At 41.7% G+C, this 13,300-nt stretch overlaps 1 protein-coding gene across 1 annotated transcript in view; it reads right to left on the bottom strand.

Moving 5' to 3' along the window:
- The window catches only part of DNMBP (dynamin binding protein), a 91,541-nt gene extending 88,521 nt beyond the window's left edge, over positions 1–3,020 (bottom strand). Inside the window, exon 1 of the mRNA XM_019724879.2 lies at positions 2,767–3,020. The gene's annotated coding sequence lies outside the window, so the exon portion shown is untranslated. The remainder of the gene's footprint in view (positions 1–2,766) is intronic.
- Positions 3,021–13,300: the final 10,280 nt, after the last annotated feature.

Below are 13,300 nucleotides of genomic sequence, written 5' to 3'. Positions count from 1 at the left end.
TGGTGGCCACATCCTTCACGTTGGAGAACCCTACAAATCCAAACATGAAATAATATACCTTAGCTACTCTATGTCTATTTTACATTCTATGACTGGCTTTTATAGCACCCAGGATAAAGCACCCAACAAAAGTTAACACCTTGGTGTTTAATGGCTCCTTCATTATAGAGCTGTTCGATTATCTGATTTTAAGGCTGCAACTTTAGACCTTTCTGACCTTCCAGGAGAGAGACTGATAGCTCATAATTAACTCCTGACCAACAGGGACTGTTATCCAATCTGGAAAATTAGTCTATTCAGATGTTTTCCTGAGCTGGGTATAATAAGAGACTATTTAATATTAATTGAATGGATGTGAAACTTTTTGTAAGTATTCTAAATGAATTTTAAGGATGCTTCAGCTGTAGACCAAACACATTTGAGAATTTCAGAGTAGATAATCTTGCAATAATGCTGTGTTGTGGGTAATATATTAACTGACTTCAGAAATGACAGAATAATAAACCTAGAAAATAATTCAAGCTTTGTACCTGGTAATAGGTATGCAAGCCGCCATTTGCATTCTATTTTAATTATTTATCACTTAAAACAATGTCTCTCTAGAAATTTAATACTGAAGTATCTGTAATTTGAAAAATCACTCTTTGCTTATTTTAGCCCACCGATAAAGTGACTGGGAGGGTTGAGAATAATAATGAATTTGAGATTCACTATGCTTCCTGCAGAAAGGGTTTCCTTCTGAGGCAGAGACAAGTGACTTTTACTGGCCCTGGTGGCTTTCTAGATTGTAGTCTCCAAGCACAGGGAAGATAAAAATCTAAACACTGTCCACTTGAACTACGTTCTAAATATGAATAACCATCCCTAGTTTTTAGGAGATCTTAAATGGTGACTCAAGAATTATGACATCAGATTCTTTGAGAGGAGAAAACGTAGTCTAAATTCAATTAGTGCTTGAAAGAGGCTATGAATTGCAACGTGGATGAAAGAGGAATGTGACAAGAGTCTCTGCAGGTAAGAGGGGCACTTAGAAGAAAGGAGCCATAAAAGCAGAAACAAGAGGCAGGAAAGGCTCTGCTTTGGGGCTGCAAGACAAAACAAGTAACTCATACATATTTGGACAGATTGTCTATAAAGATTATTGTTATATTTCAGTCAAAACTAAACACAACGTGAACAGTGTAGAAAGGACACTTTATCACATTTTCTGAGGCAGAATGTTCTCATCTTATTGCAAAAGATCTCTGTGTGCAGCACAGGCCCCACTCCCAGGTCAGATTTTAGCTATTCTCTACCACACACAAAGCACTCTATTCCAGCCTCTGAATTGCTGTGACTTGAACACTGAAGGATCTGTAATTTGAAAAATCATTTTTCACGTCTGTTAGTCCAACACTGATAAAGTAACTGGGAGGGTTGAGAATAATAATGAATTTGAAGATTCTCTATGCATCATGCAGAATTTTTTTTAAACTTGTTTTCTTAAAACTTTTTGTTGTCACAATGAGTGACATGTTTCAAATTAACATGTAAAATCAGGGAACTTTAGAGATGGAAGGGGGCCTTAGAGATCCATTAATTCAATACTTTGGATAAAAATTGGTACTAAGGAATGAACTGACTTGCTCATCACCTGAAGCCTATTCATGTTGTAAGAGTAATAAACGCAGCACTAATTCTGAGAAACCACACCTGTACGCTGACAGATACTTAACATCTTGCAAAATACAACTATGGATCAATCAGTCCTCCTCGCCCCTGTAATTCAGCTATGCAAACAGCTGAAGCTAAACTATGCTCAAACCCTAAATATTAGTGCTACCAATGGCTTGCCATATACCACAGCATCACTAATGATGAAAAGAAAGCATTTCAATCAACAATGCTCTTATCACTGTAAAAGAATTACTGTAAAACAGGCAAGTTACCAATATTACAAAGTAACTTTGTGAGTGCCCTTCTTTATTGTATAAATGAGACAATTAAGGATAATGGGATTGCTTTTAAAGTGGGATAGGTTTTTCTTGCATCTAACATTTAGCTCTATACCCCAAGGATTCTCCACAGCGCCTAATTTGCAGCAGGCCTGGCCTGTTTGTAAGGCCAACAATCCTTTACTCAACTGACAGCATGGTCACCTTTTTCAAGGGTGTTTTGAGAAATTGATGCCTGCTGGACATCAGTGCCTGTTGCAGGAGTGCAGGTGCCCACGGGTAACTACTGCAAAACTCCACCGTAACCAAACCAGCACCTCAAGCTAAACAGGTCTCATTCTTGCTTTGGAAATCCTCCCTCCCAGCCTCCCTGACACAGAATCATTAACTCCTATACCGAGTGGATGTGACTCTGAGCATGCCAGAAGAATCTGTGAAATAAGGAGGCTGGGCTAATGCTGAATTCTTTTCCAGCTCTCAAATTCCGCCTCATTGCCGGAGTGGCAGGGCGGTGCAATGAAAAGAGCCCTGGGCTTGCTTGACACCATTTAAAAAGCCCCACGGTCGCATCCCTCCGACTGCGGGCCACCCAGCCCCTCCAACTCCCCGGGACCTCACAGGACCCGACCTGACCGTGGACCGAAAGACTCCGAGGAGGGCCCAGCGCCCCAACGCCCCACCGCCCCTCGTGGGTAACCGGCCGGGGCAGCGGCCGCCGCGGGGAAGGGGCAGCGCAGGCCCGGCCGCGCGGCGCGTCCCTCGGGGCGCGGGTCCCCTCCGCCCGCAGCCCTGGGACAGCGACCCGGCCTCCCCGCCCCGCCTGGACTCCAACCTGCTCTCCGCCGCCCGGAGGTCCCTTGGCGCGACGACGCGGGAGGCAGTTGCGGCCGCCGGTCCCGGGCCGCTGTCACCTCCGCCTCTGGAAGCGGCGGGCCAGTCAATCTGCTGTGACTCAGCGCGGCCGCCCCGCCTCCAGCCTCCAGCCGCCCGCCCAGGCTTCCGCCTCGCGTGGCCGGGGGCGCCACACTCAGTGCCAGCGCCCACCCCCTGGCGTCCGCCCCGTGCTCGCGACCCCTGGCGGCCCTCCTGGCCCCGCCCTCCCCGTGACGTCAGAGGGGCGGTGCTCCGAGGACCTCTAACCGGGAAACTGAGGCATCAGGGCCGCGCTGAGCCCGCTAGGGCGGCCCGGTCGTCCTCTGCCCGCGGGGCGTTCAGTCCTGCGTCCCTCTCTGGGTAATAGCAAGTTCCTCTTCTGCTTTGCTGCTCCTTCAGCCCCACACCCCCCTCCAACTTAGAAAAACGTCAAAATTCCGTCTAGAGAAGGCCAATTCAATCCCTGTCTGTGGGACCCCGAGGCTGCTTCCTTTATCACGCACACAACACTTGGCGTTCGCTTCTGTCTGTCCCATTTTTTTCTGAGGAAAGTCTCAGCACATCGTTGGGAATTTGAAAGCAAGGAATAACAGTATGCAAGAACTGCGCAGGGCTGAAACTCGTTGGTGGATCCTTGCAGGATTCCCTTGTGTATTAGTAGCCACAAAGTCACACTGCTTGGTGTGTTGCTTGAATTTCTTTCTGTGCCTTAAGTTTCTGGGATCTCCCAACGAGATGCTCGAAAACGCAAGCATAACAGAAATAACCCTCTATTTCAAAAATTTTATCAGAATATCATTTCTTCGTTGCTTTTTAAAAATCATGATAAAATATATGTAATATTAAATATATCATTTTAACCATTTTTAGAGTACAGTTCTGTGGCATTAAGTACAGTACGTTCACATTGTTGTGCAACCACCACTGCCAGCCATTTTCAGAACTTTTTCATCTTCCCAAACTGAAACAGTATTCATTCAACACCAACTCCTCATTCCTCTCCCCCTCCCAGCCCCTGGCAATCACCATTCTACTTACCATCAGGTACCTCATGTAAGTGGAATCATACAGTATTTATCTTTTTGTATTTGGCTTATTTCCCTTAGCATAATGTCCTCAAGGTTCATCTATGTTATAGCATGTGTCAGGCTGTCCTTTCTTTTAAAAGCAGAATAATATTCTATTGTCTATATATACCACATTTTGTTTATCCATTCATCTGTTAATGGAAATTTCCCACCCAACAATTGCTTCCACCTTTTGGCTGTTATGAAAAATGCTGCTGTGAACATGGGTGTACAAATATCAGTTTGAATTTTGGTTTCAGGTCTCTTGTGTATATATCCACAAGTACGATGGCTGGATCACATGGTATTTCTATGTTTAACTTTTAAGGAACAGTTGTACTGTTTTCCTCCTTCACTTTTTGATGCATGTACACATTATGGCAGAAAACTTTCTAGTAGTAAAATATTAATGTTCTGGATTTTAACAAAATTGTTAGCAAATGCTACATTTGCCTGTAAAACAGTGACTTTTCTTCTCTCAGTAGTAATAAACACAGTAAATCTATTGCCTTTATTTTTGAAGATATTGTTACTATTCAGCTAACCACAATATTGTTTGTGTTCTGGGGATGTAATTTTCTAATATTTTTGGGGCAAACAGTCAAGTATGCTGTGTAAAATAAGCTGAAATAAAAAGCAAGCATTTTGTTTTAAAAAGAAAACAACTTTGGATGTCCTATTTACCCAACCTGAACTTTTTTTCTTTTACCTAAAACAATTTCAGAATGATCTGGTTATTGAATCTGAATCTTTGGAGGTGAGTTCTTTAATAAGTATGCTAAAGCTTAAGAACCAGTGCCTTAGAGCATTGCAAAGATTCTAAGTCATCAAAGATTGCAAATAATATTCTTTCACTCAACACCAGGACTTTACTGTACATTTGCAATGCAACCAGTGTTGTGCTATGTGTTTGGTATTCAGCCTGACCAAGACAGCAAGCTCCCTCCCCTTAGGGAGCTCACATTCCAGAGTGGAGTGACAGACAATAAATAAACAAATGATAAGTCAGATAATTACAGTATGTGGTGAGTACTGTGAAGGAAATAAGCCAGATGATATGATAGATTAGATGGTAGAGAATTATACCCTAATGCCCTAGGCATCCATTATATGTAATAAATTAACTTCTGTCCTATTGAAGGAGAATGGTACAAGTTATATACAGTCCTCGAGAGAATCAAGGAAGTAATCACTCAAAACATTTTCTGTGTTCTGTGGTTTAGATGAGGATCTGGTCTGCTAAGGGCCAAAGTAAGGGGTAGAGACCTTCTTTGAACATTGTAGTGGTCTGGATGTCTCTGGGTATGTAACATGTACTCGGGACCTATGAGATGGGAAAGAATCAGCCATGTAAGGAGCTGAGGAAGGGCCTTTCAGGTAGAAGAAACTGAAATTGCAAAGCCATGAAATGGAAACCAACTTGGTAAGTTTTAGAAACAGAAAAGAAGCTGTGTGAGCAAAAGAGCAAGTATTATAAGATGAAAGTGGAAAACAAATAGAGGTGACAATCATCCTGGGCCTTGTGGGCCATGCTAAGGAGTTTGAATTTCATCTTAAGTCAATGTATTGATACATTATAAAATATCTTCAACTGAAGGGACTGAAATTAAAAGTATCAAAAGATATAAATGTGTGTAGAACTGCTTTGTTAGCAATAATGATAATATCTACATGTGTAATATTAAAATGAAACAGGTAGATTTTTTTCCCCTCAATAACCCTCAATAAACCAAAACACAGAATGGTTCAATTCCTGTGCATTTTGGTTAATCTCATTGATCAAAACTGTTTGGGTGTGTCATCCTTTGATCTCATGTCTGAACCTAAATCCAAGCTGTCAGGACATACTGCATCTACAGTGTCCGTTACTGTTCTGGTGGACTGTATTGTTAACTAGTAACAGTTTGGCCCCAAATCAAAGCCAACTCCCACTGGGTTCCCCCTGGAATGTATCTATCACAGCCACAAGCGGTTGTTAGCAATGGCAAGTTGATGAGGGTAGCAAGCTGCTGAAACGAATCGAAGCTGGCCTTGTTCATGGTGCAAGTCAGCTAGCTATTAATCCTGGACTAGCCAGGGGTCCAGCTCTAGAAAAGGGAGGAGTGCAGATAAAATCATATATTCTTATTTCCATTATTAAAGATGTGGTCCAACAACTTATTGGTAGAATAGAGAATCTTGAACTCTAAGATGTCAGAGAAGGAAGAGACATCACTTGGAAATACTATTAACTATTCATCAAAATGGTGCCAGAATGCACTGGGACAGAAAAGAGAGGACTCAGGTTGGATGGAGGAAGAAAGGGTGGGGAAAACCTCATGTTCTCTTGGAGAAGGGGGAGTCCAGGATGATTTGGAGGGAGGGCATCTATCTAGTGGACTTGTGGTAGGGTAAGGCCAACTCCTAGGAGAAGACAACAGAGGCCATTTTGTTCCATTTAGGAACAGACCCCAGTTGGCAAGAGTAAAGCCAATGACTTGTTTTGCTCTTCCTAGAAGAGGAAGGACCCTTAAGGAAGCTTCTAAATTCTAAAAAGAAGACTGTATCATGTTTAACTTCAGGGCTGTTCTTGCATATTGATATAGTTTCAATTATGTCGACTTATACGTTGATTTCCCAGGGGCTCCTCTTACTGTCTACTTGCAGGAGCTTGAAATTGGTTTAATGAGGAACACGGAATTCTTTCATAATTAGAAGTAAAATTCAAACAGGGAAACAAATAAACAAATCTATACTATCTTAAAATGCAAATGCCTAGTTGGGGTAATATTTTAGAAAAAAATCATCCTCTTGAGTATCTGTCAAGATATATTTAAGTGATACTGATTTCCATGAGGAAACAAGGAAGGTATTTGGGGATCTGGAAGGAGATAGGGAGAGGAAAGATGCAAAATACTGAAGACAATTTTATAGCAAATGTTCACTGGGACCTGGCCTTATGTTAAGAGCTTACCATATACTATCTTTTTTTTTCTTTTATTGTTTGGAACAATATGTATTACCCCCAAGAAACAGAATCAGGGTTCCCCATTTGAATAGAATCAATAGGTTATTTTTTTAAATAATTTTTAAATCCTCTTTATTTTCTTTTCCAGTTTGTCTACATTAGTAAAGCGAGGTAACCAAGCTCATCTTTTCCTTTTCCAAATATTGGTTGTTTTTTCTTAGTACATATTGTGACAACAACTCAGCAAGATAGTTATTCTTTTCCTTAGCTGATAATTGAGGAGCTGAGGCGCCATGAAGTCAATAACTTGCCTAGTGCTTTTCACACTTTCATCATTCTTATACCCCTTTGGGTCGTAATCTTGTGCTTTCAGAAAAAAACCATCACATTGATTCTTGACTAAATGGCTTACTACCTTTCTTTTGTTAAAAAATATTTGTATATAAATTTACTCACTTTTTAAATTTTTTTTTTAAGGAGGGCGCAGCTCACAGTGGCCCATATGGGGATTGAACCGGCAACCTTGGTGTTACCAGCACCACATTCTAACCAACTGAGCTAACCGGCCACCCCAACTCATTTTTGTTTTTAAGGGAAATTTTGTACCACTCCCATAAATGCAAAACCAGTATAGATTGCAATTCATGGGAGGTAATATTTAAAATAAATACAGTTACTAAATTCTAGTTGGAGCCTGAGGCCTACTCCCCATTTGTTAAAAAATGAAATTAGCCAGTGTTAGAAAGTTAGGACCCAATAGAATTTTTCTCTTGAAATATTCAAAAGGGTCTAAAAAAATTAATAAGAGAATAACCTTTTCACTAAGTGATTTTTTTTGCTTGGTCAGAGCATCACCCAGAATTGGCTCCTGAACCACCTAAATTGTCCTGAAGAACATTTTGAGTACTCCTTGTGATTCTCTACCCATATTTAGGAGATACCTGATTTGCCCAAGATAACAGAGCTTGTAAAGGACAAAGCTAGGATTCAAACCACTACTTGCCAATTTCAAAGTCTCCATTGAGCAATGTGGGCTCCCCATTCAGCTAATTTCAAAATTTTGCTCTGAATTGGTCCTGTTTTTCTTCCCTCAGCACCATTTTATCCTGCTGTATCCACGAAGCCTAGTCGTGTTGTGACCTTCAGTGTCCTTCCTGAAAAGGTGCCAGGAGCTGTATAGCACACTCCTGTGGGGCCTGGTGGACTGTGCTGTTTGATGTGATGCTGGGCTTCTCTAGCACAGTCTGGGAATGCATTGCCTACTCAAGTAGCCACACTGCTGTCTCTTGTTGAACTGTGGTCCGGTTCATGACCCCTCTCCCCCCACCCCTATGTGATAATTATCTGTCTGAAATTAGCGTACAGTGCTTCCCAGTAATGAGTCATCTGACTTTCTACTGTACTAAGTCAGGTCTACGTTAGCCAAGCAAAGTAGGGCACTGAATGATAACACAGATTATGATTCTTTGGCCTGTGACAGAGCTGATTTCAATTGCTTCACACACTATTGTAAAAGGTTGTCTACCTCTCAGGGATGAGTGAATTTATCTTTCTATCCCTATTGCCTAACAAAGTACCTGGCACATAGGTTGGCCTAATGAATATTTGTTGAACGATTGAGTTCACTTGAGTTACGAGTCACGGTAAAATTAAAATGGTGTTTGAATTTAATAAAATTGCAACGCCCTTTTGTTGTTTTTATTCATAACCATGTATTCTTCTTTATTTAGTGTTTTGTTTGGTTTGGTTTGGTTTGGTTTGATTTGGTTTGGTTTGGTTGTTGTTTTTAATGGGGACCAACTGTCCTCTACTGCCAGTCTCCTATACCCACCTTCTGCCTTCCAGGAGTGGACATATAACTCCACATTGACCAATCAGAGAGTCACTAAGGCAGTTTTAGGGACAGGCATATAACCCATTTTGTGTTACTGAGTCAGGCCCAAGAATCAATAGTTTGTTGCTAGACTGGTAGAATACAAGCTAGAAGCTGTCATTGGTCAGCTACTCACCTCGTGGGGAGAGCTTGTGTGAGACTGACGTCACCACCAAAGACAATAAAACACAGCAACAGAGAAAGAGTTCCGGCCACATAACCTGAACACATAAATCCTGCTCTGTCTGAAATCCCTCTTATATATTTTTATCGATTTGAGCCACTAAAGGTCCCATCTTAAACTATTGGTTTACAAATGCCAGTCTGAGATGAAATATTTACTGTTCTCAGCAAAATTAGACAAGTAACTTAAGCTACAAGACTTGTTTTTATCCTGAGAGTATATCTTTCCTAATTTGGGGCATTAAAGTATTTATGACTTGATGGTGATAGTAGATAGCAATTGTATTTTTCTAATTGTCCTTAATAAAGAACTAGAAAAGAGAAAGTTAGTGGACCCTATATCTATCCCTCTGTCTTAATCTGCTCCAGCTGCTATAACAAATCACCATAGACTGGGTAGCTTACACAACGAACATCTCTCATAGTTCTGGAGCCTGGGACGTCTGTGATCAGGAGGCCAGCATGGCCGCGTTCTGGTGAGGGCCTGTTCCCTGGCTTGTAGGTGGCCTTCTTTCTGCAGCCTCACATGGCAGAGAAAAAGGGCTCGCTAGCTCTCTTCCTCTTCTTATAAGGACACTAATCCCATTATGGAGGCTCCCCCCTCCTAAATGACCTAACTTCCTCCCAAAGTCTCCATCTCCAAATATTATCACAAATATTCAGTCCATAGCACCCTCCCTTTAAAATTTTTTTTTTTATCAGCCCGTGAAATAAAGTCTGCTATAAATTATAGTGTGAGTAAAATACTTGGATATACAAAAATTAAATACAATTTTAATCCTTTTATTTCTTAGTTTATTTATTCCAGAAAAGATTTAAGGAAATTTACTTGACTCCTTTGATCTAATGCCCAAGATGGACCCTTCATTCCAAAGGCCTTACATGGGACGATCTAAAAGGAAGTCAAGGAGGCCTTCCCTCCCTCCTCCTGGAGGGCAGACACGGATCCAACACATGGCTGATTTTATTTGCCTCCTGCCTGGGACTATGCTGTAGGAAACAGTGTGTCAGCAGAACCAAGCACAGCCCCTGAGGGCTTCTCCCCGGCTGTTGGTCATCTAGTCCTAATGAATCCAGGTCTCCTGCCTTTCGGAGATGCTTTGTCCCGCATGTAGCAGAGCTTTGATGGGGGAAGGGTTAGAGTGCAAGGAGCGTATGGGAAATGAAGAGAATGGAGGTAGGAGAAGGAAAGATTCATGAGGGGATGGGGCATGGGGAGGAGCATTAAGTGGTGATGGGAGAAATAAGAGAAACTGAAAAGGCAAAAAGCCTTTACAAATAGTGGAATCTAACTGTCGGGAGGAGGGAGAGAATTGATGTTTGTTCAGGCATTTGCCCAGGGGGAATGTTTACTCATGGTTTATTAGTCAGAATGGAGTTAGTGTAAAGTAGAAATGAAGTAACATTCCAGGCAAGGAGGTGGGCATGATGGAGTGTCTGTGCAGGGTGTATGTACCAAACAAGGACCACGTATGTGAAGATGATGCTCCGGACACCGGAACTTGAACTTCTCCCGTTCTGATGGCAGATGTGTCCCGAGCCGTGCTGTCCCACTTCCTCAATCCTTGTTTTTGAGATGGCTGGTAGGGTGAGGGGTGTTTACTGTGGCCATGGAAAAAGTGAACCTCATTGGCTCACTTATGACTAGACTCAGTATAGTTTGGATGTTATCCTGTTTCTTGGAGCTATGCTGGGTTAGGCTTCTAGGATGTGAGATAATAGATGGAGAAGCTAAACACACACACACACACACACACACACACACACACACACACACACACACACACACCCTTAGACCCAAAAGATGCAGCTGCTAGAACCAGCTGGGCTTTTTCCTGCCACAGGGTCCTTGTTATTCCTTCTGCCTGATATTTTTATTCCTACTCTCCGTAAGCCTTCCTTTTTCCTATTCTTTACATCTCAGCCCAAATATTACCTCTTCAGAGAAATCTTCCCTAACCATCCTATCTCAAATAGATTCCCGGTATTTCTTCTCTCAGCACCACTTCTCAAATACAATTCTTTTTATGTTTGTTGATTAACTTGTTTTATTCTCTGTCTCTCCTTCCAAATCCCTCCACCTCCAAAAAGGTAGGAGCCATGTCTTTCTGGCTTACCACTGTCTTCCCAGCTCCAAACAGGACTCAACTATTCATCAGATGAATGAATCAATATGTGAACTGCTCTGAATTGGTATTCTGCATCTATAACAGATAAAAACATGACACCATTGTATTGGGATCTTATTGTTTTTTAGACTACCATTACAAACCGTGGGAAACTGGCTATTTAAGAGGGCTCCTGTTCCTGCTTTTCCTTCAAAGTGTCCTGAAGGAGGACAGAAGAGACGGGATGTTGCACATTGCTTATTGATTTTGATCCTTCGGGAAAGAGAGAAGAGACCCAGTTTCTGGACACACCGCTTTTTCTCTTATTTTAGTATCGGCGCCAATGGTGCATGTCCACAATCCAGTAACACGCAATTTGGTGCAAATAATGGGGATTATTTGAGGCAAGATACTATAGTTATCTAAACGCTGAAGTTTCTGCTGTCAGAGACGTAGTCTCTTTAGTGAGAGAAAATGTTGTCACTGTCACCTCCTGGGTAAAGTTGACTACGTCAGCCCTCTTATTTAAAAAGAGTTCCTGTGCTTTGTTGTACGTACATTCACTTGAGGTAGGAGCATGACAGCTCTACTACTCAGTACAACGATCAGTTAGTTATTTGTGTTTTATTTATTTACATCCTACCTACTTTATAACATTGAGATAGTTTATATATTAGTTTTCTATTACTAAGTCACATATCAGCACAAATACAAAGACTTAAAATAGCATGAATATATTATCTCACGATTTCTGTTGGTCAGGAGACTGGACATGGCATAGCTGGATCTTCTGCTCTGATCTCACAAGGCTGCCCTCAGGTGTTGCCCAAGCTCCTTCAGGTTGTTGGCACAGGTCATTTCCTTGTGGCGTATGACTGTGGTCCCCATTTGCTTGCTAGCTGTTGGCCGGGACCATTCTCAGCTCCTAGGGGCTTCTTTTCTTCACAGATATTCACAACCTAGCTGTCTGCTTTGTTCCTCTGAGGCTGCCAGAGAAACTCTCTGCTTGTTAAGGGCTTGTGTGATTAGGTAAGGCCCACTCAGGATAAGCTCCCTTTTGAGAAACTCAAAATGGACTGATTTGGGGTCTTGATTACATCTGCAACATAGTCATAGGTGGGATAGCTCACCATAGTGCCAGGGTCTGCCCTCATGCAGGGGAAGAGGTTGTATATGGCAAGGGGCGTTGGGAGTCATCTTAGAATTCTGCCTACCATGGTTTATAATTGTCTTTTTTTTTTTTAAATGGATGCTTAAAACCATTTGTATTGGATAAAAGAAAAATACTGAAAGAGAAGAGGAGGAAGAAATGTGAAAATAATCCTGGAGATCAATCACTCAGCAAATATAGATGATGAGTTTATATATGCCAGGCAGTATTCTGAGTGCTGGGCGTACTAAAATGAAGACACGATAGTTACAATTTACCAAAGCACAAGCCTCTTTGGGAACCAGAACCAGGTCCAAGAGGCAGTCCCGTGTTTCCCTAAAAATAAGACCTAGCTGGACCATCAGCTCTAATGTGTCTTTTAGAGCAAAAATTAATATAAAACTCGGTATTACATTATATTTATTATATTATATTATATTATATCATATTATAAAGACTGGGTCTTATATTATAGTAAATTAAGACCAGGTCTTATATTAATTTTTGCTCCAAAAGATGCATTAGAGCTGATGGTCCGGCTGGGTCTTAGTTTTGGGGAAACACGGTAGGTACCATCCTGTCTGAAACTGAGAAATCCTCCTATCTAGTCATGTGGAGAGGAGAATCACTGTGTCATGAAATCTTCAGTTTGGAAGGAAAAGTGCCAGGAAGAATAAAGAACTAACAAAGACCTTCCAGTATGTGAGACTTTTTAAAAAAGGGACTGGGAGTGGGTATGGGCTTGGTTTAGCCCCTCACGAAACTCCCTTATATCCAAACTCCCCTTTGCACCCCTAAATCTTTGATGTCGCTATCAGACTCATTGGCTTATAATCAGCCAGGCTGACAAGTGATAATCCTCTGAGAAGGTCTGGGGCAGGAGCTTCCTTCCCCTTGTTACTGATTTAGGAGAATATCACCTTTAATCCCCACAAATTCCAAATGAGGTAGACATTATCTTCAAGTTATCCCAGATGTAATTATGACTCAGAGAAGGTATTTGTCCAAGGTCACACATCAAATAAGGAGCTGAGCTAGGATTAAAACCCAGTTGTCAGAGTCCAAAACCCATGCCCTTAGCTATTCTACCCCTTTAGGAAACACCACCTACCTAGGCTGGCATTCTGTGCAGAAGGTTTCCTCTTTGAAATAAAACCCTAGATAT

Source organism: Rhinolophus sinicus, linkage group LG07, assembly GCF_036562045.2.
Source record: "Rhinolophus sinicus isolate RSC01 linkage group LG07, ASM3656204v1, whole genome shotgun sequence".
Lineage (NCBI taxonomy): Eukaryota > Metazoa > Chordata > Mammalia > Chiroptera > Rhinolophidae > Rhinolophus > Rhinolophus sinicus.
The sequence above is the reverse complement of the archived record's forward strand: the minus strand, read 5'-3'. Positions and strand labels throughout refer to the sequence as shown.